The following is a 23,612-nucleotide window of genomic DNA, read 5'->3' as shown; positions in this document are numbered from 1 at the left end:
CAGATTCCCCCTTATTTATTATTTGTTTAAGGGAAGCCATGGTATTTTCAATAACCTCATCTACATGTGAAAGTTGGACAATAAATAAGGGATACCAGAGAAGAATTGATGCTTTTGTGTTATGGTGTTGGAGGAGAACATTTAAAATATCATGGACTGCCAAAAGAGCTAACAAAATCTGTGTTGGAAGAAAGTACAGCCAGAATGCTCCTTGGAGGGTTGGAAGGTGAGACTTTGTCTCTCATGCTTTGAACATATTATCAGGAGTAAGCAGTCATGATAAAGGATCTCATGGTTGGTAAATGAGAAGTTTTGACAGGAAGATGGATTTGCAGAGTCAATGAAGAAGAGAATGACCCCCAAGGAGATGAAGTGATATAATGGCAGTAGTAATGGGCTCAGATGTAAAAACAATTGTGAAGATGGTGCAGGGCGGGGACTGCTTCATTCCATTGTGCGTCAGGTTGGTATGAGTTGGAATCGATTTGATAGCATCTAACATCATAACATCTTGTACCATTTCCCTATCGTGGACTCAGGCTGCACTATGCAATGAGAGTTTATGGTGTTCTACTAGCTCGTGAGCTTTATTTTCCCTCTTCCTTTTAATAATGTTCTTGGTGTGTGTATTCATCTTTATATGCGTAGTGGTTACGAATCGGGCTGCAAACCTTAAAGTCAGCAGTTTGAAACTACCAGCTGCTCCATGGGAGAAAGATGAGGCTTTTTTGCTCCTGTAAAGATTTACAGCCTCGGAAACCCTGTACAGGACTTCTAAGGGTTGGAGCCGACTCGACAGCACTTAACAACAACAACATGCACCAATTGTTCTACAGATTTTGATCTTTTTTCTTTTATTCCAGTAGAGATTCTTAGTTCAATTAAAAAAAAAATCCAAGATACACATTAGATGCTAAACGGCTATGTTTTTGTTTTCCTTCTTTCTAGAGATATAATGTACACGTTTTCTGATCATGACTGTTACAGAAAGGAACTGATGAAATCAAAGCCAGCTGTGACCATTAAAACCATTCACTACCTCCTCTGGAGCCCTGGTGGCACTGTAGGATAAGCACTGCTAACCACAAGGTCGGTAGTTTAAACTCACCAAGTTTAAACTGGGAGAAAGATAAGGCTTTCGGTTGTGCTCCTGTAGCACAGTGGTTACAAATCGGACTGTGAACCTCAAGGTCAGCAGTTTGAAACGACCAGCTGTTCCATGGGAGAAAGATGAGGCTTTCTGCTCCCATAAACATTTACAGCCTCGGAAACCCTGTACAGGGTCGCTGAGTCGGAACCGACTCCACGGCACAGAACCACCACCACCAGGCTCTGTACAGTGTCTTTATGAATTGGCATCAACTTGATGGCTGTGGGTTTGGTTTTGGTGGGTACTCATGCTGGTTAGACCAGGAACATCATCTGGGTAGGAGAGACTGTGATGGAAAGAAGGATTTGCAGAATCACAGTTTTCCCAAAGTGAATGCCATTCCAAAAGACAATCGAACAAACAGAAAGGACTTTGTGCAAAACTGAGCAAATACTTAGCGTGCTATACACAAAGGATACATTTAGTCTGCTTCCAGAGCAGCACACACTCATGGGTGCTCAGGAAAGTAGGAACACCAATCGATGTCAAAAATACTTTTGTTTTAATAGCACTCGCAACTAAAAAGCAAATAACACTTAATACTTTGATCTCTAAGTGGGTAACCATGGACTTTCCAAAGTGGATCTACTAATTGAGTCTGAGTATTTATCTTTAAAACTATACATTTCCGCCTCTAAAAAGAATGCTTAATATAAGCTTAAAAATAGTGGGCCTACATTAGGACCAACAGAAGCCAAAGTGGTAAAAGGATGCAAGACTGGGAGGTGATTTTTACAGCCGGGTGTCAGGTGAAGGATCCATACCAAGATTGTTGTTAAGTGCTATTGAGTTGATTCTGACTCATAGTGACCCTGTATAGGGTTTCCAAGGAGCAGCTGGTGAGTTTGAACCACCAACATTGTGGTTCACACCGACCTTGCTGTCCAGTGCTTTATCCCACAGCGCAACACCAGGACTGCATTTGTAGTTTCTTCAGAGACCTCAAGATGGGCAGCTGGTTTGAATAACACCCCACGTAAGTGCTCTGAAACAGTCCAAAACCCCATACGGCTGGACCAGTGAGACAGAAAGACTGAAAGTTAACTCAAGTGAGAGAGCAGGGAGTGCACAAGCTTCTGCAAAACCTGCTGGGACAAAACAGGTTCACAGTGGTGGGCTGCTCCATTGTTGGCATAAGCTGTGGAAAGGGGTCACCTGCTGGCCATCAGCTTGTTCCACAGGAGTCTGATTCCAAAGCACCTGAGAGGTGTCCACTCTGGGAAGAGGGCTAGCATGATTGAATACAAGGAGGCGCATGAGGAGCAAGGTCTCGGGAGGGTCAGGAAATGTTCTTTGTGACCGGTCACATCAATGTTTAACATTAATGAAGAGAGTAACAGAGTCAGTCTTTTCAAGATGAATTCTTCAGCATGAGACTCCCTTTGTCTACTGGGCTGAGGTGGTGATGACCACAGGCATCTCATGGCATGGAGGCGGGACCTAGTGCCACATGTTGTTCTGGGATGCTGGCGTGGAATATGATTTGCTCAAGGAGGTCGCCACTAAATCACTGTTAAGACTAGTACTTCTTTTTTCTGCTCTGAAGTTCAGAAACATTTCTTTAAAGCCAGAAACTCTGTAAATGGGAACAGGAGGTCGAATGTCGCCAGTCGCTTTATCTTCAGGGTGCCGTAAAATTGTTGAGAAACCTGCCGTGTTAAATCCAGGAATCTGTTCTAGCAGCTCTTCTTTTATGTACTTTTATACCAAAGAAATATTGTTGTTAAATATAGGTGTATAGATGAACTTATTCTCTTCCATGTCTTCAAACTCTGTGTAGTACTTGTCCTTGAAATTTTTCTGTAGTGATACCCAAGCCAACAAATCAAACCCATTGCCAGGAGTCAGTTCCAACTCACAGGAACCCTATATAGGGTTTCTGAGACTGTAAATGTTTATAGAAGCAGACAGACTCATGGCCGTCTGTGGAGTCACTGGTGGATTTGAACCTCCAACCTTGTGGTTAGCAGCTCATCACCTAGCTCACGGTACCCCTCAGGGCAGATGCTTTATTTTCTATAGGCTGCAGTCTTCACTGTAAGTTACTAGTTGTCATTGAATGGATTCCAAAGGACTCATGGTGAGCCCAGATGTGCAGAGAACTACACCTTGTAGGGGTTCCAAGACTGTGATCTTTCAGAAATAGATCATGAGGCCTTCTTCCAAGACACCTCTGGGTGGGTTCAAAACACCAACCTTTTCACCATCAGTGAGTGCTTACCTGTTTGTGCCTTCCAGACACTCTACATTATTATTATTAGCATGTCACCTTCTCCTTTGTTTTTCCCTGTGATGGAATGAGCTAGTTGGCCTTATTAAGCCTTAGGAAGAGCATTCCACCCCCTGTGACAGTAGTGGTTTTGTGAATTGAACTATGACCTCCAAAAAGTTATATTGAGATATCAGTTCCCCGTATCTGTGAATGTGACCTTATTTGGAGACAGGAACTTTGAAGATATAGTCATTTAATGCAAGGCCATACTGAAGAACAGTGAGCCCTAATCTTACTGATGTCCTTATAAAATGAGGAGAAAGAAACACAGAAAAAAAGACACACAGGAAAGATGTGTAGCAATAAAGCAGAGGTTGAAGTGATACATCTTTGAGCTAAGAAATTCCAGGGATCCTAGGAACCACCAGAAGCTAGAAGGAAGCAAGGAAGAACCTTCCCTAAGAGTCTTTAGAGAAGGCATGCCTTGCCAACATCCGGATTTCAGACTTCTAGTCTCCAAAACTATGACACAATACATGTCCATTGTCTTAATGGTATTTTTGATTAACGCAAAAGTGAGCAAGCAAGCAAACAAAACCAAGCCTGTCATGATTGAGATAATTTTGAGTTATAGCAACCCAATGTTATACAGAGCAGAACGGCTCTATAGAGTTTTCTTGGCTGTAACTTTCATGGATGTAGATCACCAGGCTTCCTTCTGTGGCACCACTAGATGGGTTTGAACTGTCAACTTTTAGGTTAGTAGATGAACACAAGCCATTTGTGCAATCTAGGAAACTAATAGAGTGTTCTTTTAGATCTTATCTTTCCACTCCCAAGAAAACGCCATCCTAAAACTGACACTTGCGCTGTATCCTGGACTGATTTGGAGTTGAGTAAAGAGGAAAGAGCTGCAATATTGTTGTTGTTGATGGTGGCATTGAGTTGGTTCTCACTCATAGCAACCCTATGCACAGTAGACTGAAGCACTGTCTGATCCTGGGCCAACCTCACTATTGTTGCCACACTTGAGTCCATTGATGCTGCCACTATGCCAATCCATCTCGCTGGGGGTCTTCCTCTTTTTCTCTGACCCTCCACCTTACCAAACAAGATATCCTTCTCCAGGGACTGCTCCCACCTGACAATATGTCTGAAGTATGAGAGACGAACTTTGGCCATCCTGGTCTTCAAGGAGCACTCTGGCTGCACTTCTTCCAACACAGATCTATTGGTTCTTTTGGCAGCCCATGGCACTTTCAATATTCTCCTTCAACATCATAACTCAAAAGCATCAATTCTTCTACAGTCTTCCTTATTTATTGTCTAACTTTTGCATGCATATGAGGTTATTGAAAATACCATGGCTTGGGTCAGGTGCACCTTAGTCCTCAAGCTGACATCTTTGCTCTTCAACACTTTAAAAAGGTCTTGTGCAGCAGATTTGCCTCATGCAATACGGCCTTTGATTTCTTGACTGCTGTTTCCATGCGTGTTGATAGTTGATCCAAGAAGAATGAAGTCCTTGACAACTTCAATCTTTTCTCCGTTGATAAGAATGTTGTTTATTGGTCCAGTGGTGAGGAGTTTTGTTTTCTTTACATTGAGATGTAATCCATATCGAAAACATTTAAGTCACATTTGAAGTGTAAGGAACTTCTTTTTCAAAGTTACATTCCACTAGTATTTCAGAACAGATCATTAAGGAAATACTTTTTCTCATGTGACAGAAATATTCGTATCAGAAGCTAATCTCAAACAATTTGCCTATGTTTGAAAATTTAATTTCTGGAAAGTCAGATTGGCAGTGAGATCTGTTTGAACTCTGTTTTAAGATCATTTTTCAGTGGGATTATACTTGGGATTTGGGCGTGCAAATATAGATGATGTTTATTGTAGGATCAGTACTGGATTGTGAGCCACAAGGTCAGCAGTTCAAACCCACCAGCGGCTCCTCGGAAACCCTGTACAGGGTCGCTATGGGTCAGAATTGACTAGACAGCATTTAACAACAACAGCAATGTTGACATGAGATTTTCAACAACTTTGTCCTATTTTTTGGGGGGTTGGGATGACCAACACAGGACTGCTTTAAAGTTGACTCCATTTTGCATGTACACTAGAAAGGGCAAGAATGAACCATCTTTCATTTAGTGAATCTGTATGTAAGTCATTTGTCCCGAGAATGCTCTGTTTCTCTTCATTTCACTGAAATGGAGTAATCAATCTGCATGGTTTTCCAGTTGTCACACCAGTTATCAATAAAAGGCATGCGGTATCTTTCGCCAAGTAACTGAGTCTGCTTGAAACTTTAATAGTACTATTTTTATTAGCTGAGCCACTTAAAGTTTTTCTCTTAGAGCATAGTTATATTTTATTGAGAATAATTGTGCTGCCAGGTAATGGAAAATAAGCATTAAACACTGATACTATCATCCTCTTGACTTGTCTAATTTTCCTGGTTCATAATGCACTGTGGCTAGACTGATGAAATCAAACCATTAATGGTAAATTACCTGTCAGATTGATTTGTCTGCTCTGTTCATTATCTTGGGTGGAAGCATGGTTAAGATGGTTGTGTGTGTGTGTGTTTTAATTTTCTTGAGCTTAGTATTGGAGTTGGAAATGCCTTTATACAGAAAGTAAGTTTAGTATGTGGATATTTAAAATATATAAGGGGGTTTCAAAAAGTTCATGTGAAAAAGGAATAGAAAGACAATGGATTTTTTCTATGAACTTTTTGAAGCCGCCACATAGTTGCTATCCACTCTTAGTTAGATGTTCAAAATACAAAGATAAGGAAAACAAACAAACAAACAAACACAAGATCCCCATACATGGGTTTATTCTAAACAAAATGCATTTAACCATGTCTCTGATCAGTAGATGCCTGCAGATAAGTTCTCTCAGTAAAAAGTCTCTATAGGGTGCCTTTCAAAATATCAAAGTATGTTATTTGTGCCATGGAAAGAAACAATTTTGAGGTTAGGGCTAATATCATTTTTTTTTTTTTTTTCACCAGTGGACATCTTCCCAAATCATTGAAACTATGCATCAAGTTTACAGGATTGCAGGCCCACGTACAGCAACAGTTTTCAGATGGACCAAGCATTTTAATGAAGGTCACAAAGATCCCAAAATTGAGCCAAGTGAGGGAAGACCGAAACTTTGAAGAATGAAAACACTGGAGCTGGAATCCAGAAACTAGTGGACCATAGCGTCATCATCAGTGTGCTAGCTCCTGAAGTTAGGTGCCAAAAGTGTTGCACAAAGATCAGCTAACTGAAAGAGCTGATCAGTCTTTTAAATGAGATCAAAGCTAATGACACTTTTATGGAATGAAATGTAATTAGGGACAAGTCTTAGATCTAGACGGTAAAGACCAATCAAAACAGTGACTTCCAAGGGGCTGTGCTGGGCCAGGTCAATTCAAGGTAGAGGTCAGCTCAGAAGGGTATGGTGACTGACTGTTTGTTGGGGATCTTGTAGGGGTCATCTTGATAGATTTCCTCTAAGGACACAGGACAGTTACAGAGGCCTATTAGGAAATTTTAAGAAAGTTGAAAACTCACTTGGTGAGAAAAAGGTCAAGAAAGTTGCACAATGGAATGCTTTTTTTTTATTGTCAGTTTTTTACATCACTACAATGTACCTTCTCATTCTTTGTAGGTAGCCAGGAGTATCTTATAGGAATTCTGCTGTGGAATCTTACTCCATTCATCCTATAGCCCTGTAGGATATAGATCTTGCCACTTCAGGCTTTTTGCTCCCCAAACTCAGAAAGAATGTAATTTGAGTCACTTGAGGATGCCAAAGCTGTCGTTTTGATGTGTTTGTAAATCGAAGAGCACAGAATTCTTCTGCGAAGGGTTGTTGTTAAGTACTGTCATGTGGGTTCCGACTCATAGAGACCCTGTAGAGGGTTTCTGAGGAGTGGCTGGTGACCTTGTGGTTCAAACCGACCTTGCAGTCCAATGCATTGGCCCGCAAGGCCACACCAGGACCCCTGGGGAAGGATTCAAGAGATGGAAACACCATCTTCAGAAGTGTATAGACCTAGGAGAGGGTATGTCAAGAAACAATACCTTCACAGTTTTATATTTTTGTTTGATAATGGTTTATATGATTTTGCATAAGACTTTTTGACTTAGTCTCATAGACCCATCACATCCCTTCTGTTTGGACTCTTTTCTTGTTTATAATAATTAGCTTTAGAATCCAAGGGGGCTGGAGTGGAAACTCTTCTGATTGTCACTGTTTGTCTTTACCACCCAAAGGAATTTTAACAGAGAGCTACACTGCCTAATTTCCTGTTCCTAGGATGATTGAAATGGAAAACAATCTCACCATCAATATAGGAAGGCCTTCCAAAGAACAAAATGGAAACTTTACCTCAATTCCAAAATAGACCCAAATGGAGTTCTATTAAAACAAAACTTAGGAACCGACAACTTTTGAATCTGGAAGCAGTGGTGGAAATTTTAAAGCTGGTTTCTGTCTCAAAGGTTGAAGGATCATGTTTATAACTGAAGTTAATTGAAAAAGAACTTTCCTCAGTATCAGCTTCTCATTCCATAACACTTCAGAAACATGGGCAACCTGATGGTGTGCCTGCCAGGAGGCCAAGAATAAAGTCATCCTGACCCCTTCTGAATGGAAGCAGACTTTGAGCAACATGGCAGGGGGGTGGTGAAGTCAGGGGGTGAACATAGGGTGAAGTCGCTCCTCAGAACGGGGTGCCTCATTGGACCCAGATTGCTGCCAAGCTGCCCTTACTAGAGGGAATGCCACACTCTGGTGACCTGGGTAAGAAAGGACCTCTGATGGTCTCTCCTTGCCTCCTAGCCAACCAGGTGGTCAGTTCCAAATGGACATTGCTGCCTCAGAGGGACACTAGGGGGAGTGGAGCTCTGGAGATGATACAGAATGTGGATGTTGGAGTCAGAAATGAGTTCACATCTCAGTTTTCTTGATTAGAATCGAAACAAATTTCTTAAACTTTTCAGACTGCAGTTACTTCATGTGTAGAATGAGGACAATTATATTGTCTTCATAGTGCTTCAAATAAGGATTAAGTGAGATAATATACTCACAACACTTTGCATATGCTAAATTGCAACTAAAAAGGCCTTTTTTTTCCTGCATAAGCTCACAGTCATAGGTCCCGTGGGTTAGGACACAGACACTTTTTTGGGGGTGTGTGTGGGGGAAGGTACAATTCAACCTATTATAGCCATGTAGCAAAATATGTTATTACTCCAACCCCATGAGCCAAAGATGAAGTTTTCTGCTCCCGCAAAAAGATTTAAAACCTTGGAAACTCTGTACAGGGTTGCCATGAGTCGAAACTGACTCCACAGCTCTTAACAACAACAACAACAACATGACTAATACAATTTCTTAAAGTTTATTTGGTCCTTGGTTTTATTTATTTATTTAAAGAACCCTTGATTGAAGATGGGGTCAAAAACATGAACCCAACTACTGCCGTGGGGTGAATTCTGTCTCACGGGGTCCCTAAATCCAGAGCAGAACTACCCCATAGGGTTCCCAAGTCTGATCTTTACAGAAGCAGCTGCCTCATCGTCCTCCTGCAGGACAGCTGGTGGGTTGGCAGTACCAACAGTACCAGTTAGCAGAAGAGCATTTTAACCACTGTGCCACCAATGCTTCTCTGAAGGTGGGGGTATTGTGGTGGTTGTTCAGTGCTATCAGGTCGGTTCTGACTCACAGCGACCTTGTATAGGCTTTCCGAGGAGTGGCTGGTGGGTTTGAACTCCCAAACTTGAGGTTACCTTATCATACAGCACCATAGATGTTATTATTTTTATGATGCAAGAGGGGAACATGAGTTTTAGAATGATCAAGTGCTTGGTGAAGGTGGTTGTAGGTAAATGGAAAAGTGGGGACAAAAACCCCATCATCTGTGCTTATCCATTCAAGAATAATGTTGGGTGCTTTCTGTTCATTAGGTAATGGAATTTGTGGTGAACATTACTAGATATATTTTCTGCTATCCCTTTCTAGTTTGGAGTATAGGAACATTAATGAAACAACACACAAATTACTGTATAATTCAAAACTGATTTTAAGTGTTCTGAAAGAAAAGAACATAGTTTTATGAGCGTCTTTTAAAAAGGTTCTTTAGATTTGGGACATTTGGTGTGGCACTGTAGGATCAGCAATGGACTGTGAACCACAAAGTTGACAGTTCAAATCCACCAACTGCTCCTCGGAAAGCCCATACAGGGTCTCTTTGAGTAATAACAGTTTACATTGGAAGGAGCCCCTGTAGCCTAGTAGGTTAGGAGTTGGGTTGCTAATTGCAAGGTCAGTAATTCGAATCTACCAGCTGCCGATAGATGAGGCTTTCTGCACCTGTAAAGATTTGTTGTTGTTAATTGCCACCATGTCAGTTCCGACTCATAGTGGCCCTGTATAAGGGTTTCCGAGGAGTGGCTGGTGACTTTGAACTGCCGACCTTGTGGTTCAAACTGACCTTGAGGTTGAGTGTTTATCCTACAGCACCACACCAGGACCTATACAGGGTCACTATGAATAGGAACCGATTTCATGGCACACAACGACCACCAGTTCAGTTTAGATTTGGGTTCAGAGCATCTTTCCCTGAGATGGAGTTGTGATCCAAGGATGAGTAAGAACTAGCTGATCAAAGACAGCTGGGCCTGGAAAAAGTCCGGGACAGAAGAGGCCAGTGAGAGGGGAGACAGAAAAGTCCAAGAGGAGGAGGAGAGGTAGTGGTGGTGATTTTGGTGGTGGTCTTAGTGATAGTAATGGTGGTGGGGGCACTGATGCTGCTGGTGGTGGGAGTTGTGGTGGTAATGGTGGTGGGGGTCATGGTAGTGGGGGTAATGGTTGTGGCGGTCATGGTGGTGGCGGTCTTGGTAGTGGTGTTAGGAATTGCTAATATCGACTCTGTGCTAGGCAGCATGCCTGGTGTTCCGGGCCCATCTGGGACCACTTTACTTGTAAATTCACCATTGATAGTCTTGCGGATTTAGGTTGAAAATCCACTCTAAGAATGGTGGCCATCGCTTCTCAGGGGTGTGCTTTCCCTTTTCTTTGATCCTCTGCCTCGCTGGTGCCAAGGCAGTCTTCCCTGCAGTCCACCAGGGTGAGTGCATGCTGGGAACGAGTGAGTTATTTATGATTCATCTGAACTGGAGAATGTGGGTCTCCACGTTATGGGAATCTTCTGCTAGATTCCCAATCTTAGCTGGGTGTTAGGCTTTAGTTTCCTTTTCCTTGCCACTCAAGGCTGTTGAAACTGAAGTCCAAGTTCACCCATGTAAGTAACAGTCCACAAGATATAAGCAGCTGGATCCTTTGATGTTCTGCTAACCTCCCTGGGTTCCTACTTTCTCTTAGAGTGGACTGATAGGTACTATCTGGCCAGTTTCTTGGTGCTTTTAAGGGCTTTGTTTCAGTTTTATCCAGTATTGTATTTATTTTCAGTGGGAAGATTGCTCTGAAAGCTTGCTGAGTCATATCTGGGACTTTAGTCCATCACCTCGCCTTTCTCCATTTGAGTCATGATGTCATTTGGGAGTGAAGAAATGGACTCCCAAATGAAGCAGATATTTATTTGTATAAAACATTTTTTTTATGACATGAACTTTATGCTCAAAGTACAGGCCTTCCAACTGAATCCCCGTCTCTGAGACATCATCTCTAACCCACCCTGCGTCCACATGTGTAGCCTTTACTTACATTATCCCTGTAGGTTCCTGGTACACAGGCACTAATGAAATCTTTGAAGAATGTGTTCTCTTGGACAGTTGCCTTGGAACATGGCTTCTGAGAGTCAGTTCCTTCGTCTGTTGGGTTTGGTTCAGAATCAGTCTGGATTAATGCTCGGAGTACAGCTAAATCCTCACTGGTCTGTGGAGGCAGCTGCTGATGGCTTGCTCTAGATTCTGAGGATTAGGTCAAAGAACAGAGCAGGGTGTTCAAAATCAAGATGTACTGTAGCCAGTGTGACCCAGTTCAGGAAGCTTTCCCATGCTCCTGTGAGCTAAGCCAGTCCCTGGATGATCCAAACTATTGACATACTCAACTGCTAACTGAAAGGTTGGAAGGTTTGTGCCCACCTGGAGATGCTTTGGAAGAAAGGCCTGACAATCCTCCCCTTCCCCCCAATCCACCTTTGCAGGCTTCCTAGAGTGCAATTCTACTTGGACACACTTGAGGTTGCCGTGAGTCAGAATCCACTTGACATCAACTGACCCTGGACAGAGCACCAGAGGGCTCCTGCATACAGTCTTTCCAGAGGCTACTTCTGCAAACATTTGAACCGTGTTTTCTTTGTTCCCGTTAGTTTGGAAAAGATGCTTTTTTTTTTTTTTTTTTTTAAATGGTAGAAAGAGAATTTGCCTTTCTAAGGACTAAAACTACTTTTTACTTAAGGAAGCAGACTGTTCCCTGGTTTATGTGATTTTCATGAATTCATATAGCATTGCAGATATTACAGAGACTCGCTGGAAGGCCGCCCTCGGGCCATTGCTGCAGTCATGTGAGTCACAAATCTGAGATCTGTCTCCTTTTTTTCCCCTCCCTTTCCCCTTCTCTCACTCTCCATTCTCCTCCCCTCTGTTTCCATAGTATTGGAAGTCAATAAGACTTGAGATTGTTCACTTCCCCATTTAGGCCAGACCAGGAGCTGCTCCGAGAATAATAGTGATTAATTACTGCTTTTGTCTGCAGTAGGTGATGGGGGAAGGGGGCGGGAAGCAAAAGCAAAACTCTCGAGCTGAAGCTGAAGGCTTTTTATTAATTTTTTTCCCTCCACACAATCAGTGTTTCAAGCTATAAATCTGTAAGGATTTTATTTCAGCACCTCTGTTTCAAAGAGCAAAGACCATTTCAGAAACTTTGAGACCACGAAGCGGAGACCTGAATTGGGCATCTTGTTGCATAAAGGTACTTGGGCTGGACTCCTAGATACCCAGTTTTCACCTTTCAGCTTCGTCATTTAACTTTGGCATATTCGTTTCCCAGGGCTGCCACTGAGAAGTACCACAAACTGAGTGGCTTGCAGCAACAGGAATTCATTTTTGGCTGGAAGTCTGAAACCAAGGTGTTAGCAGGACCAAGCTCCCTCTGAAGGTTCTAGAACAGAATCCTGTTTGGCCTTTTCCTAGTTCTCGTGATTCCTGGCAAACCTTGGCATTCCTTGGCTTGTAGATTATTGTTGTTGTTGTGTGCTATTGAGTCAGTTCAAACTCATAGTGACCCTGTATAGGGTTTCTAAGGAGTGACTGGTGGGTTTGAACCACCGACTTTGTGGTTAGCAGTCCAGTGTTTATCCTACAGCACCACACATGGCCATCTTCCCATACCTCTTTTATAAGGACCCACCCTACTCCAGCATTAGTTAACATCTTCAAAGACCCTATTTCCAAACAAGATCACATTTACAACATGGACGAGGGCTTCCATGTTATCATTTTTGGCAACACAACTCAACCTTGGGCAAGCTCTGGGCCTTTCAGAACCTCAGGTTCCTCCTCTGCAAAATGCAGGAAGTAATCTCAACGGCTTCGGAGAGTTCTTCTGGTTCCAAAATGATGGGGGTGTCTTCCTCTTCCCAGTCTACGAGGATTCGGATCTCAACACTGAGCACCTTTGTGGAGTCAGAGAACCAGAGAGCTGGAAGGATCCTAGAAGAACCAACCCAATACCCTCATTTCACAGATGAGTTCAGGGATCTTGGGGGAAGTGATTTTGAGCTGAGGCAGCCTCAGTAGCAGAAACAAAGTCTCCTCATGGACTCACGCTCTGCACCACACCACACCCCTTCGGGGGCTACAATCACCTGTGGCTGTGACTGCTGACCATTTCAGGACACTCAGCTCCATGTTGGACTCCACTTTGGGCAACCTTAGGAGTTTGGAGTCTCTATGATTTTTTTTGGAGTCCTTGTGTGGCACTGTAGGATAATCACTGGATTGCTAACTGCTATGTTGGCAGTTCAAGCCCACCAGTTTCTCCATGGAAACCATAGATAGGATTCCTGTGAGCCAGAACTGACTGGATCGATAGCACTTAACAGGATCCTTTTAGGACTCTGGAGGGGAGCTAGAGGATTCCCAGTGTGTTTTCAGTGACGCTCAGTCTGGCAGAACCCCCAGAGATGCCTCTTTCCCTATCTTTTCCTTTCTCTTTAAGAGGCCATGGGCCTGTTAGGGTGTGCAGGCTCTCAGGAGCTTTCCTCAGGCTGTGAGGCCTGCTGTGGATTTTCAGGGCAGGGCTCCTCAGTGTGCGACTGGCCGCATAACTTAACGGGATCTCTCTCTTCAATAGGCTGCCGCTAGCACAGCTGCGTGGGGAGCATTGGCAGCTGCTTTCTGGACCTTTTGTTTGGTCTCAGGTCTAATCTTTACCCAGCAGCAAGCACCAAGGCCGCTCGCTCTTCCTGCATCTTGATTCGTGCTGTCCCTGCCACTGAGGGCTTTGGAAGGTTCATGTATATACAGTGTCTTTTACACAGTTTACTAGACTCATGGTAAGCAAAGGCTATTCATAAACAATGAGACGTGGGTGGTAGCATTTGCTCTTAAGAATCATAACCAACTCTCCAGGTGGCCTCTTAAATTTCCCTGGGCCTTTTTTCTTCATCCATAAAATAGGCTGCTTAGGCTGAGGCCCCGGGTCTGGCAGGGGTACAGAGCACATGTTTGGTGCCTCAAACTGGAGCAAAATCCTCAACTCTGACTGGTGAGATTTTATGACCCGTGAAGACACTCATACACAGTTACACACAAACACACACAATACATACAGACCCATACTCAGACTGATATACACACTCACACACATTCACACACTCACACCTGGACAGCCAAACACGCTCACACAATCATACATGTATGCACATATATACTGTACACACACCCACAAACACTCATATACAGAGTGTTCACACACACGGAGACATACGCGCTCACCCACATACACTCAGACATGCACCCAGACTCCCCTGACTGCAGTGGAACTGAGCTCAGAGCCTCGGGAGCCTGCTTCATCCAGCTGCCACTGGCTTACTTCACCAATGAAAATTCAGAAAGATTTAGGTCCAGACCTCTGGCTTCCCCCTTGCCATCCATCATGTCTCTCCCTCTACTTTAACTCTCTAGTGCTGTCTTTCTCCATCCCAACCAAACCTCAGAAGGTCTGCTCACATTTGGTAAGCCCTTATCCGGGGACATTTGTGTTGGAGGCTGCAGTGTAACAAATTTCATAATATGACTTTTCTAGCCATAATCCTTGTAACTGCCACCAACTGACTGGTTGTTGGAGTTAAGTGCCATCAAGTCGCTTCTGACTCATAGTCAGCCTATACAGAGTTTCTGGGGCTGTAAATCTTTGCAGGAGTAGAAAGCCTCATCTATCTCCCGTGGAGCAGCTAGTGGGCTCGAACCGCCAACCTTGGGGTTCGCATTTCAGTTTTTGTATGCTCCTTAATTGACTGTTATTGTCAAGTGCCATCAACTCATAGCAACCCTGTCGAGCGTTTCTGTGGCATAGCTGGTGAGTTTAGGGTATCCAAGGAGCTGCTAGTCTTCTGATTCTAATTGACTTTGTGGCCCAGTGCTTATCCTACTTCATCACTACTATGCAATTACTATGAGTTGTTTGTTGCCCATCAGAGGGATTGGATAGCTTGTTAATAATGTAAACACAGTGCATGGCAACATTGTGGGGATTGTTGTTAGACTCCAACTCATAACACAACAGACAAAACACAGCCCGGTCCTGCCGCCATCCTTGGAACTGTTGGGTTGGGGCCCATTCTTGCAGCCAACCTGTCAATGCATCTTGTTGGGTATCGTCCTCTTTTTCGCTGACCTTCTGCTTTACCAGACATGATGTCCTACTTGGTCATCATGGTCTCTTCTGATAGTGTGTGGCATATGGAACCCTAAGGTGAGGACTGGCCAGTTCAGCCATTCTGCTAGGCTTGTAATGAGCCATTTCTGAGACAGAAAGGGAGATCTCATGATCTCCAGGAAAGAAGAGTGTGTCTCTTTGGATCACTGTGCTGAGAATTTGCTTGATCTAGGAGAGAGAGAGTTATAAGATGTAAGACCTTCCTTGATCTGGAGGTGACGAGAGACGGTGAGAAGCAGAGACAGGGTGGCAGCAGACTCAGAAGGCCAGCAGGAATTGGCAATGTGGACTTCCCAACCCACAGAACGAGAAAGCTGAGTGCCTTCAGGTAGGAGGCTTGCTGGCGTGTGTTGTCTCCAGGCTTTGTAACAGTTCTCCAAGTAGGGCAGAGGTCAGTGAGACTGAGGGGCTGAGGGCCAGAGACAGGCATACCTGCAGGCACTGCTGAGAAGAATTGTTCTGATTGAAAAACTGTATGCTGAACATTTAGAATTGTAATGCGTTACTTCCCTAACCCCATAAATGTGTATATTGTATATGAGTTCTGTGTGGCTGTTTCAATTAATCCAATCCAACAGAGAAGCAGTAAGCACTATGGGAGGGACGATTGATGTCAAAATTGGTCAAAATTTTGGACGGTGGAGGCATGTCTAACCTCTGCCTCACAGGAATCAGCCTTGGGCTGATCTGCCTTCCAGCTTATGAAGCTAGAGGAGGCCAGATGCCCCTACCACTGCATTTGTACAGAAGCCAACTTTGAGTTCTGGTGTGGGACTATGGGTTAATGTGCTGGACTGCAAGGTTGATTTGAACCGTAAGGTCGGAGGTTCTAGCTCACCAACTGCTCCTCAGAAATCCTATACAGGGTCACTATGAGTCGGAACTGATTCGACGGCACAACATCTTTGGGTTGTGGTATGAAATCCCCCTGAGCTGGATTTGTTCCAATAGCCCTGTGGGGTTGAGCCCTGCTCCAGGGAGCACAGAGCCTCACCTGGTCCTCTCCTTTGTGGGTGTCCAAAAGGATTTTACAACATGGCCCTGAAATTACCTGCTGACTGGTCAAAATTTCAGCTTCCTATAGGAAGAAACACAGGATTCAAAGTCAGACATACCTGGGTTCAAGTGACAGCTTTTCCACTTCCAGCTGTGAAATTGAAGGAATACTAACGTCACCTCTCAAAGGCACAGTTCCGTCATCTATTAAGCTGTTGGTAGGATTAAAAGAGACTGTGTTTAGGGTGTCAATTGTTTTATTTGGAGCTCAGTACATGATCCCAAACCTCAAACCAAACCAAGTGCCATGCAGTCAAATTCTGACTCAGGACAAAACGGAACTGCCCCATGGGGCTTCCAAGGTAGTAATCTCTACCTAAGTCACTGCCACATCTTTCTTACCAAGGAGCCGCTGTGGGGTTGGGTCACTGACCTTTTGTTTAACAGCCTAGCACTTTAACCACTGCATCACCAGGCTCTTCAATACACTGTTGTTGTTATTGCTAAGTGCTGTTGAGTTGGTTCTGTACAGGGTTTCTGAGAAGCAGCTGGTGGGTTTGAATCCCCAACCTTGCTGTTAGCAGTTCAGTGCTTACTCCACAGCTGCCACACCAGGACTCTCCTCAATACACAGCAGTCATTAAAAAAAAAACTATTTTGTTATGTTTTTGATATGAGGTTTTAATCTCAATAGTGTTGTGTGTTGTTGTTAAGTGCTATCAAGTCGGTGTCCAACTCATGGCGACCCTGTATAGGGTTTCTGAGGAGTGAAGAGCGAGTTTGAACTGCTGACCTTGTGAATCAAACTGGCCTTGCAGTCTAGTGCATTATCCTGCAGCGCCACACCAGGACAGAGAATACTTAATGGTTACATATACTGAAGAACCCAGAGCTGGTTTCAGCATTGGGACCAGGAAAATGGTTTATCTGTTAGATGTGGTGTCTAACAGGGCCATGGTGGGTACTGACAACTCGGAGCTTCTAGTCTCTAACTCATATCCTGACTTTCCTGTGGTCTACATGTGTTTCACTTGGAGCTGATGTGTGTGAGAAGTCAGACCTCCACTCTGATGATTGCTGGGAAGACACAGGGAACAAGGAAGTCTGAGCATCAATGCCAAGGACCAGAAAATGATTCCCGGTCACTGCAGGGATATGAATCTTATTAACAACAAAACTGAGACAAATCCAGTCAATTCCTACTCCTGGGACTCCATGTGTGTCCGAGTAGAACTGTGTCCCATAGAGGTTGTAAGGCTGTGACCTTTTGGAAGTGAGTCCCCAGGCCTTTCTTCAGAGGTACTGCTGGGTGGATTTGAACTGCTAATCTTTTGATCAGTACCTGAGCACCATCTGGAGCAAGGATTCCATCAACTCTGTTTTTCTTGTTGTTTCTGTGGGCTGATGATTTGGTTCTGACTCACAGTGACCCTGTATAGTATATCCAAGAGTGGTTGATGGGTTTGAACTGTTGACCTTGAAATTAAACCTGCTAAATTGCATGTCAACAGAGACATTGTATGTACCAGACAGCTGTTTGGTGTCAGCACTAGCAAGGGTCCAAAGAAAGCCCCTGCTTTCAGAGCTTCAGAGGAGGGCAGATGTAGGCAGGAGGGATTGCAGGGACTTGAGGACCTAGTAAAACCAGAGAGAACAAGGAGTTTGGAAACCACAGCCTTGGGCTAATGGTTTAATGTTTCCCAGATGCTAGATTACTTCATTTCTCTTCAGCTTGTGAAGAGCAAGTCTTTCCTTCTGACATCAGGGGAACCAAACCACGTTCTCTGGCATGTGAGAAGGAGCAGGACTGAGTCTTATGAGGTTCCATAGAAGAACTATGTTATGATACACATTTCATTGCTTAAGACTATGCTGACAGAAAGTCCACCCCAGGACTCAGCTGGAAGCTGGTCAATGTGTCTTCTGGCTCATACTTTGGTCCTCCACTCCCAGCTTTCTCTGTAGACACCTGGTACCCATCCAGTTTCCAGGCAGCTCATGGCTCACCAGGGTTACTCTTGTGAAGTCGATCACCGACTCCAGGGCTCTCCCTCATCCATCCCCAAATCTGATAAGTTCTCTGAGGAGCGTCAGACTTGTGTTCTCTCTCACTCTGGCTCTTTTCTGGTGTGTGCAGACCACACCCGCTTAACCCAGAGGGAAGCCAGATTTGTAGATACACGTTTGGATTGACCTCCCACCACTTAGATGTATAAGTGCCATGTGCGGTGAAACCTGTGAACACTAGAACTCGGTGGGACGTCCTTACTGTGCTGGGTCTCACAGATTTTCTAGCTTTGGCAAAGTGTAGTCTTGTCACTTTACTATTGTTCCTTTCAGTGAAAATGATTTAAGTTTTCTGACAGGTTTGCACCTTACATGGGTTTTGTGTAGGTTTTGCTGTATATAACCAGTTGCCATGGAATTGACTCAGACTCTTGTGTCAGAGTAGAACTGTCCTCCATAGAGTTTTCAATGGCTGATTTATTGAAAGTACCGTGTCAGGCAGGCCATTCTTTTGAGTCACCTCTGAGTGGATTGAAACTTACAATCTTTTGGCAGCTGAGCATTGAACCGTTTGCCCTACCCAGGGACTGTATGTATATATATATATGTTGTTGTTGTTAAGTGCCATTGAGTCGGTTCTGACCCATAGCGACCCTGTACAGGGTTTCTGAGGCTGTAAATCTTTATGGGAGTAGAAAGCCTCATCTTTCTCCCATGGAACAGCTGGTAGTTTCAAACCGCTGACCTTAAGGTTCGCAGACCGATTTGTAACCACTGCGCTACCAGAGCTCCTTCATATATATATATATATAGACACATACAGTCCCCTGGGTAGGGCCAACGGTTCAGTGCTCACAGTGGGTTAATGTGTCACACTGCAAAGCCATTTGAACTGCAAGGTCGGCAGTTCAAGCTCACCAGCTACTCCTCGGAAACCCTATACAGGGTCGCTGTGGGTCGGAATCGACTCGATGGCACTTAACAACAACAACAACAACTCTCTCTCTTTCTAAATACACACACACACACACATACAGTCTGTGAGTTTGCCATACTGTGGTGGCTTACATGTTGCTGTGATTCTGGAAGGTATGCCACCGGTATTTTGGATGACAGCAGGATCGCCATGGTGAACAGGTTTCAGATGAGCTTCCAGACTAAGACTAGGAAGGAGAGATGGACTACCTCTGAATATTTAGTCACTAAAAGCCTTAGGAATAACAGGGGAACATAGGCAGATAACACCAGAATATTGTCAGGTATAGTGCAGGAAAATGAACCCCTCAGGTTGGAAGACACTCAAAATACAACTGGGGAAGAGCTGCCTTCTCAAAGTAGAGTTGGCCATGATGATGTGAATGGAGTAACACCTTTGATACTTTCATTTGCTTATGGGACACAACTCAAAATGAGGAGAAACAACTGTAAAAATTCACTAATAGTTGGAACATGGAATGTATGAAGTATGAATCTAGAAGATTGGAAGTTGTGAAAAATGAAATGGAACACATAAACATCAATATCCTTGGCATTAGTGAACTAAAATAGACTGTTTTGGGTCATTTTAAATCTGACAACTACAGGGTTTACTATGCCGGGTATGACAAATTAAGGAGGAATGGCATCACATTCATCATCAAAAAGAACGTATCAAGATCACTCATGTAGTACAGTGCTGTCTGGGACAGGATAATATCCATACGCCTATAATGAAGACCAGTTGATACAACTCTTATTCAAATTTGTGCACCAACCACTAAAGTCAGTGATGATGAAACTGAAGAATTCTACCAACGTCTTTAGTCTGAAATTGATTAAACATGCAATCAAGATGCATTGATAGTTATTGGTGATTGGGATGGCAAAGTTGGAAACAAAGAGAAAGGATCAGTAGTTGAAAAGTTTGGCCTTGGTGATAGAAATGATACTGGAGATTGTATGATACAATTTTGAAAGACCAAAGACTTATTCACTGCAAATACTTTATTCAACAGCATAAAATGTGATTATACATGTGTACCTCACTAGATGGCATACACAGAAATCAAACTGACTACATTTTTGGGGAGAGATGACAGAGAAGCCCAACATCAGCCAAAACAAGGTCGGTGGCCAACTGTAGAAAAGACCATCAATTGTTCAGGCTGAAGATGAAGAAAATTCAGACGAGTTCAGGAAAGCCAAAATGGGACTTGAATCTACCTCACTTGAATTTTAGAGACTATGTCAAGAACAGACTTGATGCATTAGACACTAATGACTGAAAACCAGAAAAATGGGATGACATTAAGAACATAATTCAAGAAGGAAGCAAACGTTCATTAAAAAGACAAGAATATTGCAAAATGGTTCAACCTCTCTGGGAAGAAATATGGTGTTTCCTCAGAAGGTTGGAAATAGAAATACCTTATGGTCCAGCAATTCCTCTACTTGATATTTACCCACAAGAAATACAAGCCATAATGCGTGTAGATATATGCACACTAGTGTTCATAGCAGCACTATTTACAATAGTAAAAAGATGCTTTTGTTTTTAGGTGCCATCAAGTCGGTACTGACTCATAGTGACCTTTATACATAGCAGAATGAAACCCTGCGTGATCCGGGGCCAACCTCACTATCGTTGCCACGCTTGAGCTCATTGATGCTGCCACTTTGCCAATCCATCTTGCTGGGGGTCTTCCTCTTTTTCTTGGACCCTCCACCCTACCAAACATGACTGGTTCCTCCTGACAAAATGTCTGAAGTATGAGAGACGAAGTTTGGCCATCCTGGCCTCCAAGGAGCACTCTGGCTGCACTTCTTCCAACACTGATCTGTTGGTTTTTTTGGAAGCCCGAGGCACTTTCAAAATTCTCCTCCAACACCATAACTCAATAGCATCAGTTCTTCCATGGTCTTCCTTATTCACTGTCCAGCTTTCGCATGCATATGAGGTTATTGAAAATACCATGGCTTGGGTCAGGCACACCCTAGTCTTCAAGCTGACATCTCTGCTCAAAAAGATGGAGACAGCCTAAGTGCCCATCAATTGAAGAATGGATAAACAAACTGTAGTATATACACACAATGGAATATTATGCTACCTTGAAGAATAACAAGGAAGCTGTAAGCTACCACATAAATAGATGAACCTTGAGGACATTATGTTGAGTGAAATCAGTCAGTCACAAAAAGAGAAGTACTGCATAGAGCCACTATTGTAAAAGACTAAGTAAAAGAACCATACTAAAGCTGGGGGTGGGGGTGGTAGGGATTCTTTGTTGATTACCGGGATGTAGAGGGTGGGGTGAAGGGAGGGAGGGGAAGGTGGAGCACAGGATAGGGAATAGACACAGGATAGTTTGGGTGCTGGGGAGGGGAGCAAGGGGGGAGGGGAACGGAAGAACAAGGCTGATGGGGAAACAATTAGACAGGTTTGCATGAGCTAAGTGGGACAGAAGTAAATAACGATGTATGAATAACCTTGGAACAACAGGGCTGTGGGATACAGGGATTGTGACATGGTTGGAATGGGCTAATGATGTTAATATGCTTGGCTGTCTTTTGGAAAAAAAAAAAAAAAGCAAATTGATAAGGGAATTAGTACTATCCTTAGGATCTACTGTTTAAACCAAGACATTTTCCTGGCAGGGCTTTTATCTGTGCTTTAGGGAGTAGAAATGGCAGCCTCTCCCGGCTACTGACTAGAAGTAGAGTGAATTGGGATGCAAAAATTAGCGAAACAGAAATGGAAGAGTCTTCACCTGTGCACTAGCTAGATTTTCAGTTTCTTGTTCACCCTTCCCCACAATGCTTTTCACAGACTTTTTTTTTTTTTTTTTTTAAGGAAAATCACAGCATAGCCCTATAGAAACTGAACTATATGCATCATTTCATGTTGTTTTGTCCTTTACATCTGATATCCCTAAATTAGCTTGATTATGGAATGGCTAGCTTAACTAGAAAACATTTTCTTTATTACTGTTTATGTTGATAAAAAAAAAGAGACAGTAGAATAAATGTAATCTTTTGTGGCTATAACTTCCCCTAAAATAAAGGTTATTTACCCTCTAAAAAAAAAAAAAAAAGTAAAGATGGCTAAGGGAGGGTGGGGACCCTGTCCAGAGAAGCAGCAACACCAAAGACTGAGGCAGAGATGAGGACATGGAGAGAGGGAGCAGCTGAGGACTGAGGATTCCAGACTCATGGAAAGAGAGGGACTGGGTACTGATGGTCAGGAGGCAAGCTTACAGAAAGTGCTCTTTGATTATTTAAATTATTATATATTCCTGAGTGTTTCTGTGTACAACCCCTTCCCCCAAAAAAGGGAATAGAAGCAAATACTGTTGAATGATGATGCACGGAGGAGATTGTAATTATTGCAATGAAGCGATGGTGTAATGTCGATGTTCTCCCATGTAAACTATTACTTAATTGTTCTCATTAGGAATCTGTACCTGGACCAAGAGGCAGTTGTTTGAACAGAGCATGGGAACACTGAATTTTTTTAAATTAAGATAGGTTTGTGTCATGGTTGTATTCTTTCACCATACTTATTCAACCTGTATGCTGAGCAAATAATCTGAGAAGCTGAGTTCTATGAAGAAAAATGTGGCATCAGGATTGGAGGAAGATTCATTAACAACCTGCAATATGCAGATAATACAACCTTACTTGCTGAAAGTGAAGATGACTTAAAATATTTACTTTTGAAGATCAAAGAGCACAGCTTTTGGTATGGATTATATCTCATTGTAAACAAAACAAAACTTCTCCCCATTGGACCAATAAACAACATTCTTACCAACGGAGAAAAGATTGAAGTTGCCAAGGACTTTATTCTTCTTGGATCAACTATCAACACTCATGGAAGCAGGAGTCAAGAAATCCAAATGACGTATTGCATTAGGCAAATCTGCTGCACAAGACCTATTTAAAGTGTTGAAGAGCAAAGATATCAGCTTGAGGACTAAGGTGCACCTGACCCAAGCCATGGTATTTTCAATAACCTCATATGCATGTGAAAGCTGGACAGTGAATAAGGAAGACCGTAGAAAAATTGACGCATTTGAGTTAAGGAGTTGGAGGAGAATATTGAAAGTTCCATGGGCTTCCAAAAGAACAAACATATCTGTGGTGGAAGAAGTGCAGCCAGAGTGCTCCTTGGAGGCCAGGATGGCCAAACTTCGTCTCTCATACTTCAGACATATTGTCAGGAGGGACCAGTCCCTGGAGAAGGATACCATGTTTGGTAGGGTTGAGGGTCCAAGAAAAAGAGAAAGACCCCCAGGGAGATGGATTGGCCAGGTGGCAGCATCGATGGACTCAAGTGTGGCAACAATAGTGAGGTTGGCC

This window comes from Chrysochloris asiatica, unplaced genomic scaffold (genome assembly GCF_000296735.1).
Source record: "Chrysochloris asiatica unplaced genomic scaffold, ChrAsi1.0 scaffold00258, whole genome shotgun sequence".
Classification (NCBI taxonomy): Eukaryota; Metazoa; Chordata; class Mammalia; order Afrosoricida; family Chrysochloridae; genus Chrysochloris; species Chrysochloris asiatica.
The sequence above is the reverse complement of the archived record's forward strand: the minus strand, read 5'-3'. Positions refer to the sequence as shown.